The sequence below is a fragment of the Dermacentor albipictus genome, chromosome 5 (genome assembly GCF_038994185.2).
Source record: "Dermacentor albipictus isolate Rhodes 1998 colony chromosome 5, USDA_Dalb.pri_finalv2, whole genome shotgun sequence".
NCBI lineage: Eukaryota > Metazoa > Arthropoda > Arachnida > Ixodida > Ixodidae > Dermacentor > Dermacentor albipictus.
In genome coordinates, this window is record NC_091825.1 from 20,866,844 (window position 1) to 20,882,083 (window position 15,240).

A 15,240-nucleotide genomic window follows, 5' to 3' on the forward strand; every position below is an offset into this window, starting at 1 on the left:
ACTTCGCTACTGAATGTCTTCGGTCCGGCTTTTAACAACGGATTAAGGCGAACCTGAAGTGTTAGGACCTGCACAGTTGAAACTAGCTGTAATTAGGCAATTGCCTTAGCAAGCAGTCATTTAGAAGCGTCAGTAAGCCCAGCACTTATTCACGCTGCTCGTGGTTTCGACGCAGAAACGACGAGGCTAGGTATTTTGGTTCTTAATTCGCAACTATTTACAATATGTTAAAATGTTGCAATCACCGGTCCTGATATTCTTATCATGGTCGAAAAATGAAGAAAAAAGACTTTATAATTCGATTAAGAAAAGAAATAAAACGTGTTGGTGCAAGAACAAAATACAAGCACGATCATTTATTTATCATGTAAAATAAGCGGAGCGAAATACAGATAGCACAGAGGCGTCCGGTCATAAATGGTCCACCATTCACAATGCAAGAAGTTTGTTAAAAGCACGACACTGATATAATACGCATAAAGAAATAAGATCAAACGTGAGAGGTATGCATTGGGAGGCAGGAAACAAACACCAGCAAACGAATGGCAATAAGTACAGAATGCATAGTCGATTGTTTCTATAAGCAAGAAAGTGTAAAGCATAAGCATTTCATAACACATGGCTAAATAACTCACAAACGAACACAAGTAGCCACATCACAAATACAGCAATTTTTTTTTAAATGGCTTGTTAGAGATACCACCTTTCTACTTCTTCAGCTGTTACTTAAACATGCACACAAAACTTGCTCAGCAAATCACAATACAAATGTAGCTAACAGTGTGCTAATAACCTTCTTACTCATAGCAGCTTATAGACTTAAAAGTACGTGCAATTGAGGAATTGTAGCCCATTAATAGTCAAGACTAAAGGACAATGGAAAATAAAGCAATGCATATTATTCTGTTTTAACACTTGCATTTAAAGGAATTCTAATGCTATACCTTTATAGATGGTCGGGGTAAGGGCGCTATTGCTGTGAACTACTCTATCCTGGTATAACACAAATTGAGGTTGCAACAAAGCATAAAGCAAATGTGTTTTGTCATCAATGCCCTGATCAGATCTCACAACACCCTTATTCTCCTTCATCATCAGCATTGCAATTTTTTGTAAGTGGTCACCTTTACACGATAATCGTGATACCTACTGCGTCCCTTTAACTGGTACCCCTTCAACTGGTTGGTTTCCTACCACCCCCTGCTGGACATGAAGCTCGCCCCTTTGCTTGCATTTGCTTGTTTTTTTCTCTCGTGAAAAAATTCAAGCGGGTCTTAAGAAAAAACTGAACTACTTCTGCAGGGGTGCTTACAAAGTGTGATTTGCAGCCGACAGCGGCTGTAGCAGTACGACTGTCCGTCAAAACATTCTCCACAATATTAACGTACACATCAGAACAGCCAATTTTGTCAACTGTGCACACTTCCAGATGATCTTCCACAATTTGGAGGAGAGCGACTTGCTGGCTGGAAGGCACTTGTAGACCACCTTTGGATTTGGCAAGAATCAGGCCAGTTGCCGCTCGTTCAAAACTTCTCATTGTTCTTACACACCTCGAGCAGCTCAATGAAGAAAACTTTTTTTGCGACATAGCCACACACATGTATACTTCGATTCGACATTAAAACCGCCACTTTCCTGCCGCGGTATGGCCCGCTTCCATTTCTCGCGCTGCTCCTTGTTATTAGGTAAACAGAACAACGACACCTTTTCGGTCGTGCCCTTGTAGCCGGAACGGCACCCAGGCACGCAACACGTGTTCGGCATCGTTGTCCCACCCCACCACTTCAACCATGCAGCCCAACACTCGAAAAATAGCACAGCACATGCACAGAACGCACCCGATCAGTCAGCTCGCCTCGCACTGCGCACGCGTTTCGGTACGCGAACGATGCCCTCTGTGGCACAGTGGCGCCGCGTCGCGGCACCTTTGGGCAGCATATGAACCTCTCCCATAGCGTGACGGCGGAGTTTCGTGACCAGAAAAACATGGAAGGACTCTGGTATCGCTAAGCTCCAAGGAAAGCACTTCAACCCCAGGTCAGCAAGAGCAAGTTACAAATTGACAAAGGGAGTAACGCCGCTTCCTGGCATAGTAAGTTTATCACATCATTATCTACACACATCCACCTCAACTCGTGTGCAAGCTTATGCCCACGCTATTGCCAACGTATCAATAATAAGAGAATGGGCACAGACTTGAATCAATGTGCCAATGTATGGGCGACGGTGACTACATTAACATCACACGAATGTTTGAAGCTGTATGTTTCGTGACGGTCAACAGAGTAAGCGAGTGACTAGCAATAATACGTGTGCTGCAACTTATTACAAACTTCAGAACATTTACCTTCCAAGCCCTGTGTGCAGCTAGAACAAATCTATTGCAACTAGGCACAACTGCAAGTGTCTTCTATGATATCTGCCGAAACAAAGGTTTGCTGGGCTGGACCGGCATAACATGCGTCCATTATAAACACAGAGGCAATGGAGGCAGCTGAGGCAAGCAGTTAACACATCACCACGTGATCAAACATGGCACCGCCCACAAGATCGCCATGAAAAAGGTCTGTACATAGGCTGCGCATAATGTCAATTCTTGTCTTCTGGTGATGCATCTGCCACTACAGAGCCCTTAAGCCGCGAGGGGGATCCCTGTCTCGGGGCTTCGTTCACAAGAGCGTGGCAGATTGCTCATTCTGTTTACTTTGCCTAGTGGTTCCGCATCAATGTCGTGGTGAAGGAGCATGGTTTAGGGATTTGTACAGCACATTTGGGGAACCTGAAGGGAAAGAAACCTGAACTTCCTCTCAAAACAAAAAAGCCTGAAGTGGTGCTCTAGGTGCACAACAATCTGAAAAATTTGGCATAAAGGTACCTGCTGTTCTTTCTGTGCCACGTAAACTGGCTGGGCTATGCCTACATATTCCTGGGCCACCAAAGAAACCCACTTGTGCAAAGAAACATGCCAGGGCGTATGTCACATGCGCTGTTGGCGTCGTGTGCGAAATTCCGTGCACATGTTCCACACCGGACAAACAGGTCAGTGTATCAATAACCGATCGGATCACAGGAACATGAGCAATATGTTAACCATAATGCTTTATTGCGTTTATTGGAGCATTGTCAGTCCTGTGCCTCTGAGCTTTACTATCAAGCATTTGAATTCTGAGCAAGAGCAGGAATGTGCTAGCAAAAATGATAATGAAAGCGTACTAGATAAAGAATTAAAGACCTGTATAAGTGACACTTCTGTCTTGCTGCGCAGCAAAGATATTTTTAGAAAGTGTTACAATCACTGCACGCTGGCTGAGATGGTGAGACTGTGGCATTTACGTGCAGTGTGGTCTGTGCACCTGCCTTGGTTCTACATACTATGTAGGTAGGCTGTTCTTAATAAAATTCACTTGCGAGTTGGCGCCTGTCCCATGTGAAGTTTGTGCTTTCCTTTATTTCATTTACTTTGGGGACCAGCATTCAAAAAGAAAATTGTCCCGTGTGCTGGCATCAATTTATATCAATTTCCAGTTGCTGCAAATAATGTGACCATACGGCCGCTGTCATGCATGCCAAGATCTTTAAAAACTATTTTGTCTTATGAAGGCATAGAAATTTGACTCGCACAAGTAACCCGACTGCAGTGAAGTTGCCACAAAGCATGTCGTGCTAGGCCATGCGAGTTGAATGCCTACTTACGCATTTTGTATCTGTGATAAAATAGCAATGCTTGAAACACAACTTGAACGAAACTCATTTCTGAAAATGCAATCCATCTTTAAAGGGCTACTAAAGGCAGATACTAAGTGGGAGTGGACTATTAAAATACCATTTCAGAAGCCTCGCAGAGCTGGTTTCATGCCAAGAAAATACTTAGTTTAAGAGAAAATTGCATCTGAAGGGTCCACATATCTTTACCACAATTCAACTCCCCCGGCAGCCAACCAGGGAATGGCCAGTGGCGTTGCAAACGCCGCCACTGCCCTTTACTGCCGTCAGTGAGTAGTGAGTAAAACTGCATTTCACAGACGGCACTACGGTTTTCTGCACAAAACGCAAATGCACAGTCGCGAGAAAACCAAGCTAATACAGAGAGTTGGATTCACCATTCCTGCTCTTGGTTAAGGGGTGCGGGCCGTTCGGCAATCCTGCGACGTCACATGGATGTGGCATTCTGTGCTACCTGCAGTTTGAGTTTCAGGAGTCGGCAAACCTAGTGCAGCACTACGTGATAACAAAACTACTGAAATGCAAAAGCGCGGGTGGCGCATGGTAAAGAAAACAATACCTTTTGACTGCCTGCGTCATTGTCAAGGGTAACGGTAATAATTTCTTTTTTTCTAAGAATTAAATAGAACTTCTCAAGGAGCATTTGCTTTTGCCTTATAATGCAATACAATCATCTTTTTATTACGAGTGGCTGAGTAATAGCGAGGTAATTATAATGAGAAATGCCTTTGTCATCGGGAGCCGTATTCTGTAGCGGTTCGCTTTAGAACCGGTTCGGTCTGGCTGTTACATCTGGATTACGTCACTCGGAGAAAGAGTGGAACGGGGCGGCGTGAGGGGAATCAATCAACCAGCGGCGGTCTGCCCGAAGATCACATCATCATTTTTGTTTGTACTTGGGGGACGGTATAGCAATTGAAGGACGTTGCTGGTTTGATAAAAAAACATTGGCTTGTATAGAACACTTGCAAATATAATTTTCAGTAATAAATGTGAGCTTGCGCTGCAGACGGCTACTGGGAGTTGTAATTTTATTTGTGTTGTTTTCTTATTTAGTCGCTAGGTGGTGTACCATACGTTATGCAAACAACTTGCCTCACTTTCTTTATGTTTTGGACTTGTTCGTGCGCTGAAACCGAAACGATGTCATCGCACAAGGACAGGCGGCTGGGTCCTCATGTTTCAGCGAGGCAGCGCGAAACACTTGTTTCATTTGTCGAGGAGCACCCCTACCTAGCGAAGGCGTCGTGTGTGTTGGGCCAGCAGCTGACGGCAGCTTTCTGTTGCGCCGTGGATGGGAATCTAACCCATTCTTTTTCTTTGCCCACAACTGTAATGGCCTTGGCGACGGCTGTAATGATCCGGCTGACCGAAGGCTGCGACAGTGCAATCGCTTCTTCATTCCCGACGCACTGTTGAAAGCTCCCGGTGGCAAAAAACTGCAGCGCGCACAGCACTTTCATCGTAGTGTGGACACCACGAAATCTTTGAGGTCTGAGATGTTCTTCCAGCTCATCGCAAAGACGTCGCACTAAGTCTTTGGAGAGCCTAAAGTGCCTTCGAAACTCTTCCTCGGCCATGCCGAACGCGTCGCATCGTTGTCTTTCGGCGCTCGCCAGCAGCACAACCAAAGGAGCCGCCATTGCCGTCTCTGTCTCGTCTAGGTGCTAGCTTGTCAGCTGGCGCGAGACTAGCCGGCAGCCACTGTTGCCCTAGCAGCCCTCGACATCATGCTCGCCACCGCGCGCGACCCTCGAGCGAACCACTTCTCCATGGTTCCTCTCGTAGCAGGGAACCGGTTCCTTTCCAGATGATTGACACCCTGTGTGACGTCAACAAAATTTGTCGTCCCGCCCACCAGGGATGACGACAATGAAGCGCTGACCAATGGCAACAGCCAGACCGAACCGGTTCCAAAGCGATTCGCTACAGAATACGGCCCCGGGCTAGTACTTGAATGTCTCGGGAGAGTCTCTAATCATGCCCTGACTTTACCTCAATTTCTCAATTACTAAAGCTCTGTTTGTGATAATATTGACGCCTTAGGTGTTCTAAGAGGCTAATCTATCACTTTAGCCTAACTTAATGTTATGTCCGTGGTAGCCGTAATAAAAGGCGTTCAGAACATGGAATGAAGTTATTTCAGAGGGACTTGAGTGCAGCGTGGTCTGAAGTAATCTCCGGTTGCTCTCTGTCTGCTTCTGCTTTTTGTGTCTCTCCGGGAGTAGCGGTCTGGAGGGTGTTGTTGTCGTGTCGACTCTGGCGAGGCAGGCGCCGTGTTATCTGCTTGCATTTATGGCTGCTTTTCTCCGCCAGACCCACTGGCTATGTCAGAAGTGTTGGTTCAGAAGCTCCATGTTCCTTCGATAATAGCCACGTCATGTTGAAAGAAGCCTGAGGGCAGCTGTCTTTGGCAGCGTCAGACGGCGGGGAATGTGCTCTTCCTGCTTGGGCCAAACAATGGCCTGCAGTATTCTGAAATAAAATAAGTAAGCGATGTAGCTAATTGAGGTGTCGGCGGCTAACCGTGCCGTTTAAGTTGACCAGCTATGACCTCTGGCCCATGTGTTTCATCACGATGGCGGGGCCCGCGCGGGCTTTCGTTGAAACTGGCGGGCAAGCACTTGCTGTCCTTTCTCGAGTTTCCTGCAGCGCGGAGCATCTTGGATTCCTCGTGCGGCTTTTGAAGGCGGTTCCGGCAGAACAGTTGAGATGTGTGTTCAAAGCTCGGGGGAGAACATGAGCTGTGCGGGGGTCTGGCCTTTCGTATTCTGCACGGTTGCATGCTGCTTGGACAAAAAGCATGCAATGCGCCGCTGTACTGGCCCTGTAGGGTGTCCTGCGAGAGTGCGTTTTAGCTCTCCAATGCAGCGTTCAGCCTGTCCATTTGTGGCTGGGTGGTACAGAGCAGATGTTACCATTGTGATGCTGTTGTCACGGTAGAATTTCTCGATTTCTGCCGACACGAATGTGGTTCTGTTGTCTGATACAATGAACGCAGGGCTTCGACGACAGCTGTCGTACTGTTCATGTGGTGGACTTAACCCATTTACTGTAGGCGTCCACAACCACCAGAAATGTGGACCTGTCAATTGGGCCTGTGAAAACGAGGTGCAGGGTGTGCCAAGGTGTGTTCGGTCTGTTCGAATCAGGAACTGGAGCTCATGGCAGAGCACGTTGATTGGTCTGGCAAGCTGTGCACTCTGCCACAAGTCTCTCAATATCCTCGTCTATTCCTGGCTACCACATGCAGCTGCGGGTGCACTTCATTGGACCACACCTCTGTGTCGAACATGGATGAGAGCCGTGGCTTGTGGGCGAAGTGGGCCTGGAATGACAACTCGTGATCCTAGCGTGATGCAGCCACGACGGCAGCTCAACTTCGTAGATTTTTGGCGAAAAGTGCTGAAGTTGTCTTTTTTTAGTTTTTGAACGCTGACTTCCTGTAGAGCTTTGTACAGCCTGCACAATGTCGGGTCATCTTGTGCGGCTGTTGCGACTGCGCCGGCTGTTAGCAGAGGCAGGTCCTCAATGGTTTCGCTGAGGGGTAGGCGGCTCAGCGTGTTGGCATTTTGGTGCTTGCTTTCGGGGCGGTACACAATGTCATAGTCACAGGCCGACATGTTAATGTACCATGGGGCCATACGGGGCAACAGCGTCTGCAGAATCTGCTTCGGCGGCCCCCAGGATGCCCAAAAGCGGCCTGTGATCAATTAGAATGGTCACGTGTCTGCCTGCGATACACTGATGAAAATGGGTGGCACCATAGACGATGGCCAGTACTTCCCGATCGAGCTTAGAATATTGCACTCCGAAGGTGATGGCATGCGGGAAGTGAAGGCGTTCACTGCTTCTCTGCCTTGGTCGTCTCTTTGTGAGAGAACTGCACCCACGCTGAAGGGCGACGCATCACATGCCAAGAGTAAGGGCAATGTCTCATAGTTGTGCCTGAGCACTGCACTGTCATGGAGCAGCTCCTTCAAGGCTTTAAATGCTTTCTCATGGCGTGGCAACCAATTCCAGGGAATGTTTTTCAGCAGGTTGTAAAGGTCGTTGGCCACCATTGCTCGGTGTTCCAGGAACCGGTCATAGACCATTAGGAGCCCAAGAAAGGACTGCAGCTCCTGCTTGCTGGTTGGAGCACATGCCTCTGTTATGGCCCACACCTTATCACTGGTGGGGTGAATGCCTTTGGCATCAGTCAGGTGCACCCAACAATCATATCATTCCCTGCACCCAATTTACGGCACCAAAACCATGCACACAGATTCTGCCACCACAGATTGTTCCCTGTGCTCATGGCTGAACTTGTTTGGCGCCCAGCTGGGGTTTGCTTCATCGAAGAGCTTGGTGGGTTTCCTTGAAAAGGAAGGGTGCTTTTGTTACAATCAAACTGGCACTTCAGCTTTGCACATAAATACTCTAGCAACATAGCGTGTGCTTATCAACTCTGCAGTGGCACAGTGAGTGCAGAGATGGGTCATTGCAAACATAACATGCCTGTTATAAAATGATGGCTACATGCATGAACATTGTTCAGTGTTTTCATGTCCTTTCTGTTGATCCCTGTGAACCTCTCCACTTTTAGGACACCACCGTCGGTCAGTCCTCTGGTTTGTTATGACCTTAAGCAAACCATACATTCCAGCACTTGGTCCCTTTTTATTTGACATGCCTTTGACACTTTGTTTGGCAGCCAATTATTGCACAAATCTCCACCGTCATGACATCGACAGGGAATACAACAGTAGCAGATTTCAATCTTATGAGAACGCCAACAGTGTTGTCTACTGTAATGTGCTCGGTAATGGCGGTGTCGTATCCCAGACATGGAGGAAGGAAAGCGTAGGAAAGGCTCTGGCCAGCACGGACGTGTTGGAGCAAGTGTGGTGGAAGTCCCGTCTTGTTTTTCCCAAAGGAGCACCGGGAATGGTTTCTCCAGACATCAACATTGCCATAGCAACAATGCTCCTGAAACTCTCACTGCTGCTCTCAGCCTCTGAAAAACAAGATAACGTTTTTCAGCCCGTGTTTTTCTCACAGCACATTCGGTTTGCGAGGCAAGCTGACTTTGAAGCGTGGTGTATAAGCTTGAAAGTTGTGTTTAGGGTCTATGAGTGTGGGTGTCAGCCAGCAACATAGACACTCAATTAGTCATGGCATGGGTCTTCGTCGTCTTCTTCAACGTGCCACGGAAAAGCACAGGAATGCGTCTGCTCCACTGAAACTGGTACAGAAGTTTCATAGGCTTTGTCCTGACATGCATTGGCAGCACACTTTCGGCAGTTCGTAGCAATGCAATTTCAATGCTCGCACCTATCTGCTCCAGTGAGCTGATTGGAGCACACACCAACATGGCTGCTTTTCCGTCTTCAAAAACGTGACGATAGGGCCTCTCCTATTTTCTTTCTTTCCTCTACGTATTCCAGAGGTCAGCAGTGCGATGCGAGTACAACTTATGTATGTAGCGGTTTTTAGCACAATGTGCATGTTGACCACTGTTGGCAAATGCATAGTCAAAGCCATATCCCTATCCAAATGTGACAGCTGGCATTTTTTTAGAGCGCAGCTATGGTACACTGGGATAGGGCACTGTGTCATCCGGGGCCGAAAACTTGACTACCTGCAATGACTACCTAGGGTGCTAGAGCACTCTTGTCTACTGCAGCGCCATCTGTTGCTGTAGCCTGAAGTCATTACTGGCAAGCAGAAAAAGAATGGTGCAACACAAGGCCTCCGGGATCAGAAGTTGTGGTTGTCGCAGAGGTCATGCATGTCCGTGTGGAGCTCGCCGATTGCTTGCTGCGGTTTTTCCATCCACATTCTTCGCACACTGTTTAGGCACACGGCAAGCACTGGGTTTATAAAAGTCCTATTTCTTTTTTTTTTGTGCATCAAATTTCTTGCACAATGATTAAAACTCTGGGCTGCTTCAGATCAGGCACATTGAGAACATTGGCTCCATTGTTGCCCTACGGCACCCTTAGGCAGAGCAAAATGGTCAAAAGATGGTGGCTGTATTCATCACAGAGCAATATTATTATTTTTTTCTTCAGTGAAACCAGGCAGCCACTTCTTGGGCTGATGTAACATGAAGTGAATACCGTGCAACCCACAAGGCACAGTACAGGTGCTCGATCTGGCCCTTCTCATCCATGTGTGTCTCAAAATAATTTGATTGGAAAAAAAATTCATGCTTACCGAATGGAACAAGCAGATAATCAGGAACACTGCATGATCGGTGGTTAGAAACCTGCAAGCTTAGACGGCGTTATTGATGTATCCTAACAGTTCGTATGAATTACATTTTGCAAATTATATTAACTTCAATTGGGTTTTCAGAGCATTTTAGTTTATAAATGGGGAAAGTTCTGCAGAACATATTTAAATTTCGCATGCTAGAAACGCAGGTCAACCGCAGCACCCATCTGGAGGCATCATTGGCGAAGCATCCCCAGTTCTCCCATTGTTTGCTATACGAACGACACACTTCTCTATTCCAGTACACCACAGTGCAGCTCTAAAAGGGACACTACAGGAAAATATTAAGTTAAGCTAGATTTGTTCTCGAGAAGCTCGTAAGGCATCAATATTATTGCAAACAGTCTTAGTAATCGAGAAATTGAGGTAAATGCAGGACAAAAGTGGAGACACCCCCAGGACATTCAAGTACTTGCCCAATGAAGAAGCCCGTCTTCATTTAAATTCTGTCGCTAGTACTCAACTACTCGCTATAAAAACGTAACTGTATTGAATTACAGCATCAAAGAAAATGCTACTTGTCCAGTTCTTTATCATTTTTAGAAAAAAAGAACTACTTGATATTACCTTTGACAATGATGCGGGTGGCTGAAAGGTTTCGTTTTCGCTAGAGTCTGCATCGCCCGCACTTTCACATTTCATAAACTTCATTACTGTGTAGCGCTGCACTTGTTTTGCTCCCTCGTGAAACTCTCACTAACTTCAAGTAGCAGCGAATTCCAATTCCATGTGATGTCGTGGGATGCCCAAACGGTCCACACCACTTGACCAAGAGCAGCTGCAGTGGTGAATCGAACGTTCTGTCTTGGCTCAGTTGTTCCATGACTGGCTCTTTGTGTTTTGTGCAAAGCCCCTTACCGCCATCTGTAGAGCACCGTTTTACTCACCAACGGCCACAAAGGGCGGTAATGAGATATTCAACGTCACCACTCCCCAATTGGGTGGCGGGAGATTTGAATTGCGATAGAATTGCGAATTACGACGCTGGATGATGGAACTAAATGTCTCCAAATGCAAGTTAATGCATGTATCATGTAAACGCTCTACATCCAAATTTCTATACTCTTTGCGCTCTGTGAATTTATCTGAGGTCGACAGTTACCGCTACGTCGGCGTTATCATCACTAACAAACTTAATTGGTCGAACCACATTCAACAAATAACAGCCGATGCCTCAAGGTCCCTTGACTATATTAAAAGATCCCTATCCTTGTCTCCTCCGTCGATTCGTAAACTGGCATATGAAATTTTCATCCGTACCAAATTACAATATGCGTCTACAATTTGGAATCCGCATCAAAAGTACTTGATTGACACTTTAGAAGCTACTCAAAATCGTGCCTCCCACTTTATCTTATCGAATTATGACAACACTATCAGCATTACTAAATTGAAGTTATACTCTGCCTATTCCATAAATTGTACTATAACTTTCCTGACCTCCGTTCCTCACTTTTATTTCCACCCATTCGCTGATCACATCGTCTATTCAATTCTTTATGTATCCAACGCCCTGCCCTCATGGTTCTACAAACGCTTTCAACAACTCCTTCCTTCCCTTTGCAATAGAACAATGAAACTCGCTCCTGGAATCCATTGTTGTAGAGCGAAACCCTTCGAAATTCCAAGAGTTACTAACCACCCGTATTTGCACCAAATAATGCAAAAACCTCTTCTTTTTAGTGTCTTTTCAGTTGTTGCCTTTTTTTTTTGCTATGTACATGACTATTCCTTCGATGTTTGTATTGTACTGCTACTGTGTTCTCTCTTCACCGTCACTACCCCGCACCTCCACCAGATGTCACGTGGTAGTGACGGTGAAGAGAGAACACAGTAGCAGTACTGTGAAAGTCAAAACTAGCTTTTATTGGGCGAACCTGTGCCCACAAAACAGGCTACACTTAAAGCACAACGATAGCGGCGAACACAGTAGGCGATCGTCGAAAATCTGATCAGCGGGTCAAGCGCGTCGGCTTTTATAGAGCAGTCGTCGAATGTTCCAGATTAATCATTCGGACCCGTGTGCCTTCCACAAAGTTCTACACCATTCGCGTTACGCGATGAAATCAGATAACACAAGGTTCGGCGACAACAGACAGCCGGGTAGAAGCATCGATAACTTTCCAGAAACATCGGATACATTCAGGCGCGTCCCTCGCTCTGCGATTACAGTTGTCAAGCGGCGAAACGTGGTCGCCCGATGAAGATAAGTACACGTGTCAGTATTATTGTTTTGCCTCCTCCTTATGTAATACCCCACATGGGGCCCTTAAGGGAATAATAAACTATGAGAAATTAAGCAATTTTAGTTAGTTAAGCAATTTCCTTAACTAAGTCTTTTCTTGGCATAAAACAAGCTTTGCGAGGTTTCTGGAATGGTATTTAAACAGTCCACATCGAGTTAGTATTTGCCTTTAGTGTCCCTTTAAGTGCCCGTTCCTGTGGTGAGCGTCGGGAGCATAACCGAGCGAACGAGCACAGCAAAAGATGAAAGAGCGAACGCGGAGCGGGAGATGAGCGAGCCACAAATGACGAAGACCAATGAGAGTGGCCCCTTCAGTGATGTGCGAACACGAAAAACTGGCGTCATTAGGACCCGCCCAACCACTCGATGCGTGCTCGTATCTGGTCTCAGCCGGACTGCTCGTTTCGTACTATCGTCTGCTCGCTTGTTTCGATTGTCATGGTTTGCGACTGTTTTGTAATCTGATTGTATGAATGATGCGAGTTGTGTAGTATTTTTGGAAGCCATGCGGCACCAGCGATTACATTGGAACTTTCGACGAGTCATGTATAAAAGTCGAGGCGCTTGACCTGCAGATCAAATTTTCGATGATTGTCGACTCTGCTTGATGTCTCTCTCAAATTCTTTGCCTTAATATATCGCGAAATGAAAACACGTATAGAGCTACACTCAAATTTCGCACTAGGGAGTATCAATCTCCGGTGAATTTTTTTTTCTTGTGACTGACTTCTTGTGTACACTCTTACAATCGACTTCTTTTATTTTTTTGTCTAGTGAGCGATGAGAAGCAGCACACAGATAGTTCAAGCAGCATTCAAGATAAAAGTAGTAGACTTCACTGAAGCAAACAAAACATGGCCGCTCAGCACCAGTCTGGCATTTCTGAGAGAAAAAAAAAAGTGTGCAATATTTCCATGCAGAAAAAGGAAAACTGCCAGTGTGCAACCCATGCAAAACGTCACTTTGTCAGCGTAATGCAGACCATTCACAGCTTGAGCCGCCACTTGCGGACCTTGTGTGGGAGCTTTCTGCATGCCCGCCACCGCTGACAGTGCAGTCAGTTCACTGCAAAGCTGCAGCGTTGTTGTGAAAATAAACTAATTTCGGTGATTTTAATATAAACACAATCTGCAATGATTTCCTGAAGTATTCTTCTGCTTGAACCATGCACCATGTGAATTGAATAGCCATCTGCAGACACCTGAATACTGCACTAGTGAGTTGTATGATAAGGTGCAGGACCTCTCCAACTACGTTGCAAAGCAAGCAGAATGGATATACAACATCTTATTTTTTATCATTCTAATTACAATGCAGCTGCACTGGAGCATTTCTGATGCATTTTTCACAGGTCTAAGAACGAATGATGCACATTTGTAACAAGAGTGTGACATGAAGATCCATGTGCCTCCTTTACTCTTGCTACCTCAGGACTAGGTTTTCCATATATTTATTTATTGACAGTACCCTTAAAGGCTCTCAGTTTAGGCAATTACATAAGGGTGGGGACAGTACAAACAGAAATGTGATTACAGAGTGGTCCTAGTAGCAAGAAAAAATACGAAAAAGCACCGAACAACAATTTGGTAACAGAGATTAGCTAGTTAACAATAAGAGTAAGAAAAAAAAAACGTGCGCGCTCACATATTGCGGTATTAATACAAGTACTTAATAGCAACTCACATGAAACAAACGAACTAGTAAAAAGGTAACTGATTTGTGTAACATGTGAAATTTTGCAGTCAGATTTAACAGAAGGCAAGCTGTTCCATTCAATGAGGGTGCGAGGTATAAAAGAGCGTGCATATTGTAATGTGTTGCATGGTATGCTCTTGATTTTGAAATGGTGATCCCAGCGTGGAAAGACAACAGACGGTGAAGAAACAACGAAGAAATCTGATGATAAAGTTTGTGAAGCAGTCAAAAACACGTTGATTTGCGGGCGAAGCGACAGTACTTGTAAATCGGAATGTGCTTTCAATGACGAAACGCTAGTGTGAGATGAATAGTCGGAAAAGATGAAGAGGGCCACACAGCTTTCAACAGAGTTGACGATGTATGCCAACCCGGATTCCAGCCGGTGCGTATTCGAGCTTCGGGCGGATTAGAGTAGCGTAATGTAAGCAAGTTTACGTTTGTTAACAGATTTCGGAATATATTCAGACCAGCAAAAATCACGCTTGACCTATAAAGAGGGCACCGTTTGTGTACGCATTCACAGTAATCACGTGCGAGTTCCAAGTTATGCCCCCGATTCTGTACGGGTCGCAAGTTTTGTAGTTGCACTGCGTAGCCGCTATCACACAAGAATATTTAGTTGATCGCCCTCCCTGTGGCGAAATGGAAAATCCCCTCTAAGTGAGCCAGTTTTCTACACGACTTCCTGAAACAGGCGATTTTCCCATGAATGAAACAAATGGTAAGAAAAGCGGCTATGTAGCGCTGCTTAGCACAAAAGGTTTGACACTTACCAGTTTTTCAAGTTCCTATACCTCCGTGCGTGAGAATACTGTTTAACGACAGCACATGCAGAGGAACACGCAAATTAAAAAATTATACCGGGCAACTCGGCAACAAATAATGCCGCGCACCCGAGTCAGCTTCGGCTAGTGAGCAGTGGGTGCTCTGCTTTTGGCTCTCTCCGACTACGTACGGTCAGCGGCTGTCACACAGTAGAAGCACAAAATACTTTCGGTTTCGGAACCTCACACTCGCAAAAGCATCACTTTCGATATCGGCCGCCACTCCTGCGACCCGGTCGTAGGAGTGGAAAGGGGGGGTAACCGTTATAGTGCCCTGGTCGTACGAACGGTTAGGGGCCCGAAAGCGTTAGGTTCACCCAAATAGCCGCTAAATAATAATTTGGCTTGGCTCCGTATATTATTTTTAAATGGGTGTCGCTAAAGTGATGGACGCGACGTGAGCTCCATTCTGCCCGTGCGGACTTCGGCCGTGCTCCTGGCTGCTCGTGTGCTTTACTAGCTTTGTGGAACGCGACGATCGAGCCC

At 46.0% G+C, this 15,240-nt stretch overlaps 1 protein-coding gene across 5 annotated transcripts in view; it reads right to left on the reverse strand.

The window, feature by feature from the left end:
• The window catches only part of LOC135914784 (BTB/POZ domain-containing protein 6-like), a 108,364-nt gene extending 93,343 nt beyond the window's left edge, over positions 1-15,021 (reverse strand). The window contains exons 1-3 of one of the 5 annotated variants that reach the window (XM_070538313.1): positions 14,704-15,021; positions 9,928-9,986; positions 4,104-4,180 (exon numbers count right to left, since the gene is read on the reverse strand). The gene's annotated coding sequence lies outside the window, so the exon portion shown is untranslated. The remainder of the gene's footprint in view (positions 1-4,103; positions 4,181-9,927; positions 9,987-14,703) is intronic. The other 4 variants (XM_070538315.1, XM_070538314.1, XM_070538312.1 and 1 more) reach the window with 4 other exon arrangements.
• Between the last annotated feature and the right edge of the window lie 219 nt (positions 15,022-15,240).